The sequence below is a fragment of the Ahaetulla prasina genome, chromosome 1, assembly GCF_028640845.1.
Source record: "Ahaetulla prasina isolate Xishuangbanna chromosome 1, ASM2864084v1, whole genome shotgun sequence".
In the NCBI taxonomy this organism is placed as follows: Eukaryota; Metazoa; Chordata; class Lepidosauria; order Squamata; family Colubridae; genus Ahaetulla; species Ahaetulla prasina.
In genome coordinates this window covers 35614548-35633696 of record NC_080539.1, presented here as the reverse complement: position 1 = coordinate 35633696, position 19149 = coordinate 35614548, and the positions used below count along the sequence as shown (strand labels likewise).

At 36.7% G+C, this 19149-nt stretch overlaps 3 long non-coding RNA genes across 3 annotated transcripts; all 3 read right to left on the bottom strand.

Moving 5' to 3' along the window:
• Positions 1-233: 233 nt before the first annotated feature.
• Positions 234-3313, bottom strand: LOC131188766 (uncharacterized). The gene is made up of 3 exons (XR_009152828.1): positions 3167-3313; positions 1038-1159; positions 234-463 (listed from the first exon to the last, which is right to left on the bottom strand). It is a non-coding gene; the product is annotated as an uncharacterized LOC131188766 (long non-coding RNA).
• A 3403-nt stretch (positions 3314-6716) lies between these two features.
• Positions 6717-10129, bottom strand: LOC131189060 (uncharacterized). The gene is made up of 3 exons (XR_009152891.1): positions 9870-10129; positions 7997-8118; positions 6717-6909 (listed from the first exon to the last, which is right to left on the bottom strand). It is a non-coding gene; the product is annotated as an uncharacterized LOC131189060 (long non-coding RNA).
• Positions 10130-16134: 6005 nt separating this feature from the next.
• LOC131188075 (uncharacterized) lies at positions 16135-18491 on the bottom strand. The gene is made up of 2 exons (XR_009152716.1): positions 18399-18491; positions 16135-16657 (listed from the first exon to the last, which is right to left on the bottom strand). It is a non-coding gene; the product is annotated as an uncharacterized LOC131188075 (long non-coding RNA).
• Positions 18492-19149: the final 658 nt, after the last annotated feature.

Genomic DNA, 19149 nt, shown 5'->3' with positions numbered 1-19149 from the left:
AGGTACATAACTGAATGGTTGTGAAGGTGGCCAAGATTAATCCCATGGCAAGAAAACAATGACTCGTTGACTGTTTAATAGGGAAAACAGCAGGTTATTTAAAGACAAATTTAAATTCCCTCAGGTATAAGTGGAGATGGAATGAAGACCATCTCTTCAGCTCAAAGGCAGAAAAAAGTTTATCGATGCAATTGCTCATTGTTTCATAGGAACACATTAACCAGACTCAAATCAGCACTTACAGCAGGCGCTTTCAAAATACAATTCAAAATTCAAATGTTTGATCCAAATTCATTAAATTGTTTAATTACACTGTTGTTTCACTGCTCGCTACATAAATGTTTGCAACATCTTCCATTAATGTCATAATTGGCTGAATATTGCACATTAGAAAGGCAAAGTTCTTGTTAGGGAACATGGCAATAAATTCCCAGGGCTTCACAGGCACTTGTCATTGGTGGTGCTGCAGAAAAGAAACAGAAGATTTTATTACGGATGTGACTTTGTCTTGTCCAAAACAATGGATAGAGGTATAGACAAGTGGGTGGGGAGCACAATTTCAGATTTTATGGTGAATCTAGTCACTTAATTTTTTATTGTTTCTATTGTCCAATTGCTAAAATGTAACAAGCTATGCCTGGTCATATTGAGGTTCAGTTTGAATCTCTCTTGATAAAAAAAAAAATCAACTAACTCAGCAGTATCCAACAATAGTTACCTACATATCTCAGTGAAGCCTACAGGCAAAACACATTTGTAAGAAATTTGGGAATTGAGGAAATGGACATTTAGTTCATAGCATTTATAATGTGGACCCCAGCCATGCTATTATCCTTTAGTTAACAAGTCATTCCCAGCCTTCCCATTTAATCTTCCCAGGTATGAGCTATAAAACTCCAGATGATCAATAGCTGATAGCAAATAGAGAAACTGTTTATGATCTTGGAAGCAACTAATGCTTATGCAGAGTTTTGCAGCAGAAAAATGCTCTGCCCTCGTATTTCTCATCTCACAACTAAGAAAGAAATGGATCTCACCGGGAAACACTTGCAGCACTTGGCATTAATGCCACAGTTGTATGGGAGATTTCCGTACACACATTTTTTCTTGAGGCCCACCTGGCAGAAGCCACCATATTTCACACAGGCATTAGGCTGTACTGCATTTATGAAAAAAAATATTATTTGAATGAGCAATTATCATCAAAACACAATGGTTATAGATTTTCTTCATATATTCCTCTTGTCTGTCCCATGGATGCTACTACATTATCCACAATATTGCATGTGGGAACTAGTGAAGCCCAGAAAAGAGTGGGTTGCCAAAGGATATTGTGGGATAGCAATATAGTTTCATCTTCATCCTCTTAAGTACATGTGACTTCTAGCAGAAAGACAGGAGGCTACTACACATGTGCCAGGATGATGATAATAATAATAGCCTTTATTGTCATTGTACATCATGTATACAATGAAATTGGTTTAGCCTCTACTGGTGCAATCCATAATAAAAATACATGCCTGAACTCCCGTTGCAAACCGATAGTTAAGGTAAGTGGAACCCACCCCAGATCTAGACCCTAGTAAGTGGGATGGTCCTTTAACAGCAATACTGATGAAGAAGGACAGCTGGTCTGATTAAAGTACTTATCTAAATTCCAGGGCTGTCCATTTGTTCTTCAAATTCACCTCTGAATGTTGTAAAGCCAGCTGTGAGTGATTCAAATCATGGATTTCCCTCAAAAAGTGAGAATATTTTTTTTAAAAAAACACCAATTTCTATCAGGCTTTCTTTTTCTTCCCTTCTGCTTCTATTCACCCAGTTTTACTCAGTCCCCTTTTTTTTTTTATAAAAAAGTTTTATTTTTACAATCATATCAAATAATTCATCCAATGTACAATTATATACAATTAGTCGGGCTTGCCCAGTCACCACCCCCCTTTTTAACTCTCTTCCCTCTTCTACCTTCTTCTACCTTCTTTCCAAACCTTCCTCTCCTTCTCTTATCTACATCCTCTCCTCCCTCCACCCTACACTCCTTCTCCCTCTTCTACCTTCTTCTACCTTCTTCTACCTTCTTTCCAAACCTTCCTCTCCTTCTCTTATCTACATCCTCTCCTCCCTCCACCCTACACTCCTTCTCCCTCTTCTACCCCTCTTCCTTCCTCTTCTCCTCTTTCCTACCTCCTACTCTCTCTTTTCTCCCTCCCCACCGTTCTAAAATGGTAACTGGGCAGACCCAACCCTACATTAATTCTTCAATAATCCTGTACATTAACCATCACTCCATCTCTACCCTCAAACCCCCAGTTCCCTCCCCTTACCCCCACCCCGACTTCCCAACACAAAATGCAGGGTATCAAAACTAACAATCATAATCCAAAATAATTCCTAAATTATAATCTCTAGTCACTCCACACTTAATCACACTCTCAATTCCCCTCTCCTTCAGAAATATATCTAATACAAAATATTTCCTAAATTTACTCATATGCTATTTGATATTTTTTTATCTGATACTTATTTTGAATATAATCAATCCACATTTTCCATTCTAAAATATATTTTTCTTGTGTATAGTCTTTCAAATAAACAGAGATTTTAGCCATTTCTGCCAGATTTGATACTTTGAGTGTCCATTCTTCAATTGTAGGTAATTCTTCTTTCTTCCAATATTGAGCAATCAAAAGTCTTGCGGCTGTTATTAAGTTCAAGATCAATTTAGTCTCTACAGCTGTACAATCCATAATTATTCCTAATAGAAAGAACTGCGGAGTAAACTTAATCTTCTTTTTCAAAATATTCTGCATGATCCACCATACTTTAATCCAAAATGCTTTAACTTTTTTACAAGTCCACCATATATGGTAATAAGTGGCATCTTCACAATCGCATCTCCAACATTTAGCCTGTACATTAGAATACATACATGACAACTTTTTGGGGTCTAAATGCCATCTATAAAACATCTTATAAAAATTTTCTCTCATATTTTGCGCTTGTGTAAATTTCACATTCCTCACCCAAATTCTTTCCCAAGTTTCCAACATTATCGGTTGCTGAAAATTTTGTGCCCACTTAATCATACAATCCTTAACCAGTTCAGTCTCTGAGTCTATTTCTACTAATACACTATACAACCTCTTAATACTCAGTCCCTTCTTACCTGAAGAAACATAGAAGAGGAGAAGCAATGCAAAGGTTAGGAAAAGAAACCTCATGACTGAAGTTGCCTCTGAAATCTCTCCAGCTAGTTCAAAGAAGCAGAACCAAAGAAGAGTTAGGAAGGCTCCATAAAAAGCCCACCAGATCTGTCTATTTATAATAAGTTATGGTGTCATGTGGAAATGTAGTATAGATCACTGATGTGATAAACATTGCAAACATGTATTTCCTGTTACTCGCCTTTAAAACTCCTCCTCCCCTCCCTTATCAAAACTCAAGGCTCCCCATTGTGTTCACTGGATACTTCTTGTCCTAGGTGAAGTTTGTAGTTTTGCTCAATTGCCGATTGCAGTACTTCCTGCTCAGAGGTGCAAAAGGGCCGGGCAGTTCTTGGCCCACAGAGAAAAGGAAATGTTGCAGCTTCATCATCATGAAATTGACTAGTGAAACAATTGGAAAAAGATCAAGGTTTGAAAAGTCAAGAAGACTCAAATAGAGAAAAGAACTGCAGAGTAAACTTAATCTTCTTTTTCAAAATATTCTGCATGATCCACCATACTTTAATCCAAAATGCTTTAACTTTTTTACAAGTCCACCATATATGGTAATAAGTGGCATCTTCACAATCGCATCTCCAACATTTAGCCTGTACATTAGAATACATACATGACAACTTTTTGGGGTCTAAATGCCATCTATAAAACATCTTATAAAAATTTTCTCTCATATTTTGCGCTTGTGTAAATTTCACATTCCTCACCCAAATTCTTTCCCAAGTTTCCAACATTATCGGTTGCTGAAAATTTTGTGCCCACTTAATCATACAATCCTTAACCAGTTCAGTCTCTGAGTCTATTTCTACTAATACACTATACAACCTCTTAATACTCAGTCCCTTCTTACCTGAAGAAACATAGAAGAGGAGAAGCAATGCAAAGGTTAGGAAAAGAAACCTCATGACTGAAGTTGCCTCTGAAATCTCTCCAGCTAGTTCAAAGAAGAAGAACCAAAGAAGAGTTAGGAAGGCTCCATAAAAAGCCCACCAGATCTGTCTATTTATAATAAGTTATGGTGTCATGTGGAAATGTAGTATAGATCACTGATGTGATAAACATTGCAAACATGTATTTCCTGTTACTCGCCTTTAAAACTCCTCCTCCCCTCCCTTATCAAAACTCAAGGCTCCCCATTGTGTTCACTGGATACTTCTTGCCCTAGGTGAAGTTTGTAGTTTTGCTCAATTGCCGATTGCAGTACTTCCTGCTCAGAGGTGCAAAAGGGCCGGGCAGTTCTTGGCCCACAGAGAAAAGGAAATGTTGCAGCTTCATCATCATGAAATTGACTAGTGAAACAATTGGAAAAAGATCAAGGTTTGAAAAGTCAAGAAGACTCAAATAGAGAAAAGAACTGCAGAGTAAACTTAATCTTCTTTTCAAAATATTCTGCATGATCCACCATACTTTAATCCAAAATGCTTTAACTTTTTTACAAGTCCACCATATATGGTAATAAGTGGCATCTTCACAATCGCATCTCCAACATTTAGCCTGTACATTAGAATACATACATGACAACTTTTTGGGGTCTAAATGCCATCTATAAAACATCTTATAAAAATTTTCTCTCATATTTTGCGCTTGTGTAAATTTCACATTCCTCACCCAAATTCTTTCCCAAGTTTCCAACATTATCGGTTGCTGAAAATTTTGTGCCCACTTAATCATACAATCCTTAACCAGTTCAGTCTCTGAGTCTATTTCTACTAATACACTATACAACCTCTTAATACTCAGTCCCTTCTTACCTGAAGAAACATAGAAGAGGAGAAGCAATGCAAAGGTTAGGAAAAGAAACCTCATGACTGAAGTTGCCTCTGAAATCTCTCCAGCTAGTTCAAAGAAGCAGAACCAAAGAAGAGTTAGGAAGGCTCCATAAAAAGCCCACCAGATCTGTCTATTTATAATAAGTTATGGTGTCATGTGGAAATGTAGTATAGATCACTGATGTGATAAACATTGCAAACATGTATTTCCTGTTACTCGCCTTTAAAACTCCTCCTCCCCTCCCTTATCAAAACTCAAGGCTCCCCATTGTGTTCACTGGATACTTCTTGTCCTAGGTGAAGTTTGTAGTTTTGCTCAATTGCCGATTGCAGTACTTCCTGCTCAGAGGTGCAAAAGGGCCGGGCAGTTCTTGGCCCACAGAGAAAAGGAAATGTTGCAGCTTCATCATCATGAAATTGACTAGTGAAACAATTGGAAAAAGATCAAGGTTTGAAAAGTCAAGAAGACTCAAATAGAGAAAGAAACTGGATCTACTGGGCCCAAAAGGAAGGTACCAAGCAGTCACGCTGAGATGACTACTACAATCTCTACAGCTGGACAGGATCTTGGTTGTTAGAAAGGTGAATTCAGCAGAGAATGAGTTTGTTGAAATTCTCACAGTTCCTTTCACATGCGCCTTAAGGAGAGTGCTTAATGCAGAGGTCTTCAAACTTGGCTGGCTGGAGAATTCTGGGAGTTGAAGTCCACAAGTCTTAAAGTTGCCAAATTTGAGGAACCTGGGCGTAATGTGTTGTGGAGGAAGTGAGGGGAAGAACTATTAGCTTCTGAGCAAGCCATCTCTCAAGGCTCTGAGTTCAGTAGTTTATCAGTGATTAAATTCTGGCACCTATATCACACAATGTGTGCATACATATGGCTGAAGTTTCTTTATAAATTATAAAGCTCTTCTCATGTGGCCACAACCTGATCTTCTTTCCTTTGGCAAAGGACACGAGGGTGAAAATGAACTTTTTGGATCCCCCATTTCATAACAGGCTTGTTTCGAATGAAGTACAAAAAGAGCTGGACAGCTTCTTATAGAAAGGGCTTATGGAAATCAGCTTCTTGAACTCAGGGTGGCTTTTGCATTAGAAACTCCAGATACTGTATACACTGTATGCGTTCATAGGAACAATTTAACTTGTGGTGGTACAACTGGAATGTAACTTAAGGCCCTAATTTACAATCAAGTTAAAGTGTGACTCACCAAACATTGGCCAACAGAAATCTATCAACATAAAACCTGCTGCCATCAAATTGGCATTCCTGAGTCGGGGGGTGGGGGAGAATCAAGTTGACACCCATGCTCTAAAACCTACTTATTTACATTGCAGTTCTTGAAAGTCATGTCCAAAGACTAAAGATGAAGAGAGGGAAAGATCCATCCTAATTTGGGTTTATCCCACACCTCTCAATCAACTGACCATGACATCTGTAAAGCTGGTCAAAATTACACCCACAGCAATACTAGATCTTGTTGCCTATTCAATGGGGAAAACCATGAGACTAGCTAAGGAAAAGTTTAAGCTTCTTCATGCATATGTTAGAAATGAGGTGGAGGCATTCTCATGAACCCCCCCCCAAACATATGAAAGTTTATGAGTGCAATTGCTCATCATTTCATAAAAATAGCAGTGTAGCCAAAAGATCTCTCAGGATTCCAAACCCAGTAATCAGATTCAGATCACCGTTTGCAGCAGACGCTTTCAAAACGCAATACAAAATTCAAATATTTGATCCAAATTTATTAAATTGTTTAATTACAATGTTGCTTCACTGCTTGATGTTATATAACAGTTTTCAACATCTTCCATTAATATCACATTTGCTGAATATTCCACACTAGAGAGGCAAAGTTCTTGTTAGGGAACATGGCAATAACCTCCCAGGGTTTCACAGGTGCTTGTTGGTGGTGGTTTCACTGCAGAAAAGAAATAGAAGATTTTATTATGGATATGACTTTGTCTGGATAGATGTATAGACAAGTTGGGGGAGAGAGCACAATTTAAGATTTGATGGTGAATCTAGTCATTTAATTACTTATTGTTTCTATTGTTCAGTTTCTCAAATGTGACAAGCTATGCTTGGTTCCTCTGAAGATCACACTGAGGTTCTGCTTGAATCTCTGGTAAGATCTGTTTTTAATGAACTCTTGTTGGCTTCTGGTTATAATTTTATTTGCTTCTAGTGTTCACAGATTTGTTATTTATTCACACTGAATTCTCAGTCTAATCTGATTCCCATAATTGAGAGCAAGGAAGGCAGCTATATGACCTTGATGACAATTTACTAATTGGTAAACATAGAAAAAAATTACTCATTTCTTAATGCTTTTTTTCATGTGGTATATCACCTATTGATACAGGCTGATTCTTGGGGATCATCAGTAAGTGTATATCTTAAAACTGTGGCATCAGTGGTTCCTGATAGCTAATACAATCCAATTGTAAGAATAAATGAGCAAAAATTAAAGGAATGGGGGATGATTTTATGGAATCAGCTCACATGAAGTATATATAAGCATGACAATAGATTTATGCAGGTGTTTTACTATACTGAAATAGCAAAACTTGGCTTGATAAATGTGGAATAGCTATCATCTGCATTTCCAATGTGGGCTTTAATGCTAAGTCTGTCTAAAACGGTATTCCAAAATAGGGAAAGATTAATGAATGATAAGCCTTTATTGTACTGCTATCTGCCTCATTTCATTTGCTAGCATATTTGGATCATCTGAAAAAGTTTTCATGGTTCAGGTAAGGATATATTAAATAACAAAATGGACAATTGTTAAAAAAAACCAAGTCAGATTCCTTTTTCTTATACTGCAGATGGTGCTTCTCAACAGAGTTTACCAGACTTTACTGAGCTGTAAAGATCAAGATGACCAATAAGTGGTAGAAAATAGAGAAAACTCTTACTATCTTGCAAACATCTAATGCTTGCAGTAGAGAGATGCTCTGCCCATATACTTCTTATCTCATAACTAAGAAAGAAATGGATCTCACCGGTCCACGCTTGCAGCAGATGGCATTAATGCCACAGTTGTATGGGAGACTTCCATACTCGCATTCTTTGTGAAGACCAGTCTGACAGAAACCACCATCCTTCATACATTCAAATAATTGACCTGTATTTATGAAAAAATATTCGAGTGAACAGTTGTCATCAAAACACAATACTATGTCTCACCTTCAATAAATCAATGAAAGGTGAGAAGAAAGTTTATTTTATTGACCTTTTTAGCCAGCATATTTCATAGCTGTTTAGCTCTTGCAAAGGACACTACTGTCAACATACAACAAGAAAATCAGTTAAGCTTGAGTTTTCTGCAAAAAAAAAAAAAACCTTGAGGAATTTAGCGATAATCTCATATTTCCTGTTGGGAATGTGTAAGATTGGCTGTTGAGCAATGGAAAGGAAGCCTGTATCAATTGCAGCAGTAGGAAAATCTAATGAATAAGTAGCAAATTTTAAGATCTAAAAATGAAGGGAACCCCAAGCAGAAACTGCCCTAAATGCCCAGCTTTAATGCTATGGACTTAAGGATACTGAGATGCATCAATATGTTCCTGGGAAGAACCAGGAAATTCTCTTTAGACATAGATACTGCTATGAACCTGCAACAAAAAAATCAGCTGCCCTAGAGCAACATGTAACTTGTTTTATATAACACACTTCTCTCTAACCCCAGGGGAAAAGCATATTTGTGAAAATATAGACAGACCCCTCACATCCTGGACATAAACTTTTTCAATTTTTCCCCTCAGGATGCCACTACAGAGCATTGCCAAAACAACTAGACTCAAAGACAGTTTTTAACCCTCTTCATTCTGCTGGAACACCTAATTCTCACAGTGCTGTCATATGTCTAAGTATATTTACCCATGTCGTATGGTTATATTAGTGTTATCCTTTCCAACTTTTCTACTACCTTCTCTGATTGGTATCGCTATTATGATTATTATTACTCTTTTGTTTTGTATGTACACTGAGAGCTTCTGTACAGGAGACAAATTCTTGGGTCACGCTTGGCCAAAGAAAGGATTCTATTCTATTCTATTCTATTCTATTCTATTCTATTCTATTCTATTCTATTCTATTCTATTCTATTCTATTCTGGTATGGGGGAACTTGATGGCATTGACAACTCCCATGAAAAGGGGGACAGGCTTTTGGTCACTTGTTTATTCTTACCATTTTGACTTTTCCTGGGAACACTTCCTTCCTACCATCCCCAACAACCCTCTTAAAAAGGAATAATCATACCTTCCTGCAACTAAAGAAATAAGGTCTGTAGATAAGTCAATGAGAGCCACTTTGGCATGGTTGTTATATGCCAGGTCAGAAACCTGGAGATCATAAACTCTAGATCTGCCTTTGGCGCAAACCAACTGGCTTATCCTGTGCCACTTATTCCCTCTCAACCATAGGAAGGAGGTAATGGCAGACCATTTCCAAATCTTGCCAAAAAAATTGCAGGGATCTGTCCAGGCATTTGCCAGTAGTGAACAGTGATTCATTTTAGTATGGTCTAATGGGTTTCACAAGTCCATTTTCACATAATCAACACCGTTGTATTAATTCTTTCATCATCTAACAAGCAATAAAATTTTGAGCCTAGTAGCTAAGTGGGTCCATTAGCAGAAAGATTGATGGAGAAGGACAGCTGGTCTGATTAAACCACTTATCTAGGGTTGTCCATCTGTTCTTCGGACTTGCCTCTAAATGCTGTGAAACCAGCCATATGTGATTTAAGTTGTGAATTACCCTCAAAAGTGGGAATAATTTTTTAAAAAACCTTATTTCTTTCATTCTTTCTCTTTTTCCCATTCTGCTTCTATTTCCCCCACTTTCCCAGTTTACTCAGCCCCTTCTTACCTGAAGATACATAGAAGAGAAGCAGCAAAGCAAAGGCGAGGAAAAGAAACCGCATGATTGAAGTTGCCTCTGAAATCTCTCCAGCTAGTTCAAAGAAGCAGAACTGAAGAAGAGTTAGGAGGACTCCACAAAAAGCCCAGCAGAGATCTTTCTATTTATAACAAGTTATGATGTCATGGTAATGTGGAAATGGAGGGTAGATCATTGATCATTGATATGCCATCATTGATACGGCAAACATTGCAAACATTTTACTTCCTCTTACTCTTCCTCTTAAAATGCCGCTTCTTTTTTATCCTTTTTATCAAAACCTGTTGCACCCCATTCTTTTCACTGGATATTTCTTGTAACATGCGCAAGCCTATGGTTTTTATCATGTGCATATTGATGAATCTTCAAATGTCACTTGCAACTTTGCTAAGGAGGATTAAGTAGCCACAAAATTTGCTGTAATGAAATGCCAAGCAATTCATTCAGTTGACATGTGTGATTATAATTATACAGCGATGGAGCTAATATTAGCATTAAAATTTGTGCAGTGTTTGCCAATTTGATAAGTGTGTTTGAAGTAATAACAAATATGGAACATTATGTAATACTTAGCTGTCTTGTGATCGTTAAATATGCAAACCCATTTATGCAATCACCTATATTTTGAGGAGAGGACAAATTGTAGAAAACTCCTGGGAAACTATGGAGAATAATATATTTGTATTTCCAAGCTCCTTCCTTATAGTCCCAGGGTAGATTTGATTTTTTATAGGTGTGTCTTCAAGTAAATATTAGTGTGTTAAATTCATGGGGTGGAGACACATTAATCCCACTGGAGATATAATCTGTCTTTTTTTTTAAAGGGTTAGAGTTGCACTCCACACATCTGAGAGAGTGAGTGATTATTTCTGTTGATGCTATTGCTGTTGTTGGCAAGCAAGGTGTAATGGATGGGGAAAGAAAGTCAAGCAAATGCACATTTCCCCCCTTATTTAGCACCATGTTAAAAAGGACAACACCATTCATCAGGCTTATAAATTATAAGAGCAGGAGAGGGAATCAGCAATTGAGGGGTGAAATTTCACAGAAATCTCTATTAACAAGCATTTCCTTTCCTTCCCCCTTTTCTTTCTTTTCCTTTCCATTCCTTTCCCCTCTTCTCTTTCCTTTCCTTTCTTGCCTTTGAGTCAGTCTTAATACTTGGCAATTGCCTGGATAACTCCCTGCTACATTCTTGACAAGATTGCCCAACTAATTTGCCAGAATCTGCTTCCACGGGCTGTCTTAATCAATGTACCAAACTGATTGTCTTTCTACTTTCTTCAAAACCTAAACATTATTTGCTGCTGGCATTTTCAAAACACTATGTCAGATGAAGTTCCTATTCCATGTTTAATGTTTAATGGAATCTCTGTGGGTCAGACTGGTAAGACAGTTTGTTATTAACAGCAGCTGCTTGCAATTACTGCAGGTTCAAGCCCCACCAGGCCCAAGGTTGACTCAGCCTTCCATCCTTTATAAGGTAGGTAAAATGAGGACCCAGATTGTTGGGGGCAATAAGTTGACTTTGTATATGATATACAAATGGATGAAGACTATTGCTTGACATAGTGTAAGCCGCCCTGAGTCTTCGGAGAAGGGCGGGATATAAATGCAAATTAAAAAAAAACCTAGAGGATACAAACTGTTCCAATCTAGTAAAATAAGCCAATTACCCAGATATGCAAGCAAAATGTTGGAGATGTAATTGTGATGATGCTACATATTTTCATATTTGGTGGACTTGTAAGGATATAAAGGCCTTTTGGATAAAAATTTGGTGGATTTTACAAAATGTTTTGAAAAAGAAGATAAAGTTCCTGCCGCAATTTTTTTTGTTGGGAATTATTATGGATTGTACAGTAATTGAGACTAAATTGATTTTAAATCTAATAACTGCAGCAAGATTACTAATAGGACAATATTGGAAGAAAAAAGAAGTACCTACAATAGAAGAATGGATATTGAAAGTTGCCAATTTGGCTGAGATGGCGAAGATATCAGCCTTTTTGAAAGACAATACGCAAGAAAGATACTTAAAGGAATGGAAAAAATGGATTGACTATATTCAACGTAGATATCAGACTAAGAGTTATCAGACTGTTTTTGAATGATTATGATGTATTATTTTTGATTGTTTTCGGGAAGTTAGGAATTGATGATTGTAGTATAATTAAGTTGGGACAAAATTTTTAGCATATGTTTGTTTTATTTTAACTATACCTGCTTAAGTCATTTGTAAAATAAAGGGATCTGTAATTAAAAAAAAAAATGCAGAAGCAACTGAGAGGCATTGGCAAGCTGCAAAACGGATACTGAGATATCTAGAATAGAATAGAATAGAATAGAATAGAATAGAATAGAATAGAATAGAATAGAATAGAATAGAATAGAATAGAATAGAATAGAATAGAATAGAATAGAATAGAATAGAATAGAATAGAATTTTATTGGCCAAGTGTGATTGGACACACAAGGAATTTGTCTTGGTGCATATGCTCTCAGTGTTCATAAAAGAAAAGATACGTTCATCAAGGTACAACATTTACAACACAATTGATGGTCAATATATCAATATAAATCATAAGGATTGCCAGCAACAAGTTATAGTCATACAGTCATAAGTGGAAAGAGATTGGTGATGGGAACTATGAGACGATTAATAGTAGTGCAGATTCAGTAAATAGTCTGACAGTGTTGATGGAATTATTTGTTTAGCAGAGTGATGGCCTTCGGGAAGAAACTGTTCTTGTGTCTAGTTGTTCTGGTGTGCAGTGCTCTATAGCGTCGTTTTGAGGGTAGGAGTTGAAACAGTTTATGTCCAGGATGCGAGGGGTCTGTAAATATTTTCACGGCCCTCTTCTTGATTCGTGCAGTATACAGGTCCTCAATGGAAGGCAGGTTGGTAGCAATTATTTTTTCTGCAGTTCTAATTATCCTCTGAAGTCTGTGTTTTTCTTGTTGGGTTGCAGAACCGAACCAGACAATTATAGAGGTGCAAATGACAGTTAACTGAAGCTAACAATGCATTACTCATTAGATCTAGAACCTAATTGTGATCTTATACTGACTGCATATGCTGATGCTAGTTTTGCTACTGATTAAGCTACTAGAAAATCTATATCAGGTATCGCAATAATGTTAGGAAATGCATTAATTGGGTGGAAATCTATCAGGCAAAAGCACATAAGTTTGTCAACAATGGAGCCTGAATTTTCCTGTTTGTCTTTATTGTGCACAGAATTAATCTATTATAGACAGTTGATGTTAGATATAGGTTTAAATGTACATAATCCAATTGTTATTTTTGAAGATGCTATGTTTTCAAGCTGCTATTAAAATGGCAACAAATTTAGCTGTTAAAACAAGATCTAAATATACTGATATTAGATACCTAAATGTAAGGCAATGTATACAGGATAATATGATACAAATGAATTACTGTATGTCAGAAAACAATATCGCCGATAATTTTAAAAAACCGCAGGGTGCAATCAGACATAAAACATGTTGTGAGAGTTATGGGCTGAGATTATAAGCCATTATATATTGACCTGTCCAAAGGGGAGTATGTCAGGAAATTATTATTTGCCTAATTAGTTGGCCAGGCGATATATAAACTATGTATGTTTGTAGAAAGGCATGATATTGCTTTAAGGCTGTGCTGCATCATGCAAGCATCCTGATTGGTTGAGCTCTGTAGCCAATGTATAAAAGGTCTATGGCTTATTTGGGAATCTACAGGGACGCTACAGCATTGTAACCTAATGACATGCTGCAACTGTATATTTGAGCTTTATGATCGTTGCTTGATCATGGCTAGTTACTGATTCCTCAAGATACTGACTGTTGTGTATTGAACTGAACTGAACTGAAAGAAGACTTGGTAAGAAGACTTTGTAACATCCCTGACTGACTTTATATGTGTATGACCTGGAATTGTTTTTGGACTATGACTTTGCCTTTTCCCTAAAAGTAAAGGAATATCAAACCCCAGTTTGTCTGCAAGTGACTGTTATTGTATACAACCAGTCTCAGTCGTTTTCATGCGTAGGGTACTCTGCTCAACAGTCCACAAACTTGGTTGTGAACTCAGATTACCCTTAACACAGTGCACTTGTCACATTTTGCTCCCATTTAATCTCTCTTTCCTCCTCCTATTTTGTCCAAAGCACCAAGACACTGAGAGGGTTTGGGGAGGGAGAGAGGGAGGGAGGGAGGGGGAAAAGGAGAGGGAGGGGGAGAGAGAGAGAGACAGAGAGAGACAGAGAAAGAGAGAGAGACAGGCAGATAGACAGACAGGTCGAAATTCAGACAGCCAGTCGAAATTAAAAATTTCTAAAGAATTAAAATAAATAAACTGTTTTTTCAAATTTTGTAATTGAAAAAGGAAATTTAAAATTTTTAAAAAATATTAAAATACTGAAAAAATATTTTTGAAAAAGTGAAAAAAATTAAAAAAATTAAAATAGTGAAAAAAGGTTTTAAATTCTTAAATTTTAAAAAAGAAATTGGATTTTTTTAAAAAAATGATTTTTTAAACAAAATTAGATTTTGAAAATTTATGAAAGTTCTTGGCCCTCTATGAAGTGATATTCTTTCCTTTTGGCTGGAAATCTCTGGCTGTTTTTTAGGAGATGCTTTGCTCTTAACCCTCTACTCCCTGCCTACAAAAATCTATCCCTTTCCTCCCTGTCCAGTATTTTTTGTAATTTTCCTCCCTGACTTCTAGCCCTTTGTTGGGTTTTTGGGTATGATGTGCTGATCTGGGCATTCTGCTCCCCTTAGTTGCTGCTCATATAAATGATTCACTGTTACTTTATGCAGACCATTCACCCATTATATCTGGAACCACAACTAGCCTTCAATATACCCTTAACACCTTAGCATGCTAATAGGAACAGTCAGCTTGTGGTAAATGATCAGAAAATCACAATAAGGGAGTCTGGAAGCTCCAATGTATAATAGGGAATGAAAGGATTGAGTAAGGGTTTTACAATATTTGGGTGAGACATTTTAAGACAGAGGCTGGAGTTCATTGATTATGTGGTCTTACAGGCCTGATAAAGCCCTTCATCCATTGTCATGTTTTTCCCACAGGAATGATGGAGAATATATTCATGGGACTTTAAAAGTAGTCACAGCTAAGTTGCAAATGGGTGTGGAGCCTTCTTGGAACTGCTAAAAGGATTGTATTTAAAAAAGGAGATAGGTTAAACTTTTATTTAAGACTTATTTCACTAAGATTTGAAAACAACTTATTCTATGCTGTAAAACCTGAGCTGTGATCAGTTTGCCATTTCTTCCCTCACTCATGGCAGTGGATGATGTCATCCGATGTTTATTTTGTTTTTAAGTTGAATATTTGTATCCATTTCTAAATTTAGGCACTATAGTAAAGGAGAATTGGAAAGTAAGTGAACAAGACTTGAGAGGGAGGAAAATTAGGAAGGTTCAGACTTGATTTCTGATTATTATGTTTCTTACACTTTTGCGTACATTCTGGTTTTGCAAATTATAGTTTCACTTGTGCATATCATTACAGTAAATCACATCCCTTTATGAACATAGGTATAAGAGTGTCCACAGTAGTATCCCTCATTTGGTTGCTCTCTCTCTCCTCCCCCCTCCCTCTCCTTCCCTCCATCTCCCTCTCTTCCTGTGTCTGTGTTTGTAACGGATCCTACCTGATGCACGCTCTGATATATTTTTTTCCTTGTAGTTTTTCCTTCTGTTTTATGCTGGTGACTGAAATTAATAGAGTAGGTCTTTTGGTCTCTGCACTTAATGAACAGAATGATTCAGGAAGAGATCTCTCTCATGCAAATTTTCTCTTGCTACATCTTCCATTCTTTTATCAAGAGCCAAGACTATGCTGATACTGAGTTAACAGACAAGGACGTTCTTATTCTAAATAATATCCCACAGTATTTATCTTGAAAAACATAATCTTAAGAGTTTCTTAAGTATCAGAATACTCTGGGTTTTGTATTTTCCAGTGTGGGGTCTTAGTTAATAGTTTTTGTTTTGCTCTACTTCTGCTCAAGCGACCACATCAGCTGGAAGACCTCAATGGCAAAATAACTTCTTCAGTAAATAAACAGATGGGGAAGAATGGGACTGTGTGACTTTAGAGCATAAAGTGTGGTTGAAGAGCAGCAAACTGTAGGAAAAGTGGTATGACACACAAACAGACAGACACATTGACAAAGTTAAATGAATATACTGTATAAAATTTGCAATGCTCGTTTAGCTTTATTTCAAGGACTTTGCCAAATTTTACTTCAATGCATAAATGTTTTCAAGTTTGATAGATAGCAGTTTGATTAATGTAAAGAAAGAAAAAGCGATAGCAGGTAGTAATCTCAGGTCATTGGACATATCTTGAAGACATCCAGGGTTTTAGATGGAGATGACATCATTTTTCAATGTGGCTATACAAATGAGATAAAATAATAGTTTGATCATAATAAGTTTAAGGTAAAGTCTGTTATCTGAACCTGAAAATCTCTCCTGCTCTTCTTTCTGCCTTTGAAACACCTGTTCCTCTTCAGGTGAATGCCTTGAAATGCTTTGGAGTAAAAATAAGAGTATCCCGATCTACATCTGTGACATCTTTATTAGAGGAGTGTTTACTTAGTGTCTACAGCATATTAATCTCCGTCTACAACCCTGTCTCCCAATATTCTCAGTCTTTCGTGGACAGCGACTCAAATGGCAGAATCCTCCTAGTCCAAGACACCGGTTCCGGGCATTACCTGTTAAAAGAAAAAGGGTAGACAGAGGAATGATGTAAAGATACTTTGTTATTTAGATTTTTTTCCCTTCTAATACATCACTTTTTTCTACAGAATTACAGGATTCCTATGAATTCAGTAACTTCCCTCTGACCAAGGAATCCATTTTTGCTAATCTCCTTTCAGCAGCCCCAATATATCTTACATCAACCCAGGCTTTATGTCTGGCCAGAGCTGAATTGGCAGGTATGCCTGCATCTGTTAAGGTTGTATGGAGGAAAAAAATCTGATTCACACCAAAGAGAGACCTTGCGGTGCTATATTTCTCTCCATTATTACTATGGATCACAGCTTGCAAGGAAATCATCCTGAATTATCGTGACTGGTTATGCTGGGTGTTTTTGATGAAGAACTTGAGTGAAAATAGTTAACTTCCTTTGAACTTCAGAACCTGGTTTTCCTTTGGCTTTCTTCTTCTTCTCTTAATGTTTCTAATGATGCTCTTCTCTGCTCTTGAAAAACAGAACATTTGTGACATTTTGCTGCAATAGCTTCTCTTTTTTTACAAATTGAATATCAATAGATTCACTAGATAATGAATATTTATTTTTTATTTAGTGTTATCTCAACTTTATTTCTTAAAATAACTCAAGGTGGCAAATGTATATAATACTCCTTTCTCCTCCTATTTCCATGAACATCAAGCAGCTGTCATAAGACATGATGAAAACTCTTTAAATTCACAACACATGGACAGATTTAAACATACTTTCAACTGGGGAACTGTGACCATCGTAGATCAAGCCAAGTCCAAAAGCACTAGAGAATTCCTGGCAGCCTGGCACTCTGACAAATTAGCTATCAATGGACACATAGACATAAGCAATATGTACTTACTTTGCAAAAGAGACAATGAATAAACAAAAAAGGGAACAAAAAGACCAAAATATCTCCCTACCAGCAATCAACACCCAGATTATTTTATATTAATACCAAACTTAACATCTGATCAATAAACAAGAAGTAAACAATACCCCAATCAAGGAAGTGACAAAAAGTTAACAATAAACAGTATAAAACAAAACAAAACCCAAGACTACTCCTAACCAATACTAATTGGGCAGACCCTTAGAATATAAACAGAGAGCAAATTCCATTCCTTTTCAATATTACTTAGTTTGGTCATGAAAGAACTATAAGAAAAAAAAAACAAGCTGAGAGAATACCAAGGATGCCTTCTCCTATTTTATCACAACAGCAATCCTGTGAGAAGGAAGAAGTCCAAATGTATCCAGCCAGCTTTCATGCCAAAGGTGGGACTAGAATAGTCTCCAGATTTCTAGCTTGGTGCTTTGACCACTAGATCAAACTCTCTGTTGTCCCTCAAACACATCATTCATAATGTTTTTTGTTGAAAATTTGTATACCAAAACTAAAATGAACCAACAAATAATATACAATAATAAAACCATCAGTTAAGTTTTGTATAGAATAGTGAATCAATGAATTGGTTTTCCAGTCCCTCCTTGATGCCCTATATTACACTGGATCTCAAGTTTTAATGAAAAAGGAAAAACAATGGCATATTTTTCAAATGTTTGAAGGCTCATGTTGTCAATAGTCCACAGCGTTCAAAGCTATTTCTTTCACATAAACTAAAAGAAGATGTTGAAGATTATCCTGCTTTCAGTGATGATCATCCTTGCTTAGAAAGTAGTGAGTTATCAGTCATTTCTAAACTCTCAATAATTTGGTTTCTTACCTGGTTCAGACAGGAATGCAAGGAAAAGGAATGCGAACAGCAGATAAAGGATCTTCATGTTGGGATTGGTTCTAAATCAAATCTCACTCCTTGGAGAGGACACAGCTCTTTATTTATGCAGTTATAACGATTGCATCACACAGCCTTATTGAACTATTGCAACTATTCTTAAATGTTATTGACATTGAAACACTCCTGTGGATTAAATGTTACAAACGTCTTTGCAAGAGCAAGAGAGTTCATTGAATACGTTAGTTACATGGTTCTGCTTATAGCTAAAATACTTTGGAATGATAAATGTTTGGCTCCATTATTGAGTGGTCTGCAGAATTGACATAACTAGTTACTTGCAAATGAAACACACACACACACATCTATCTATCATCTATCCATCTACTGCATCTATGTATCATCTATCTAATCTGTCTGTAATCTATGACTTGGATGTTAGGATTTGGAGATACCTGGATATCTGTACTCAGATTTCTTTGGGGAAGATGATCTGGTGAAAAATAGGAGATTTAAGGTCTTCGCTTACAATGGCAAAATTCATCTGGCATAAGAAGAGATATTGGGAATAAGGAGAATGAAAATGGTATACGGGATGACTATTTGATTGAATCCACTCTTTTGTATATGTATCATTTCTATACTTTGTGTTATCAACACTCTATCTATCTACCTACCTACCTACCTACCTACCTACCTTTCTAATCTGTGGATATCTGCTTTGGATCCTGGGAATGCATTC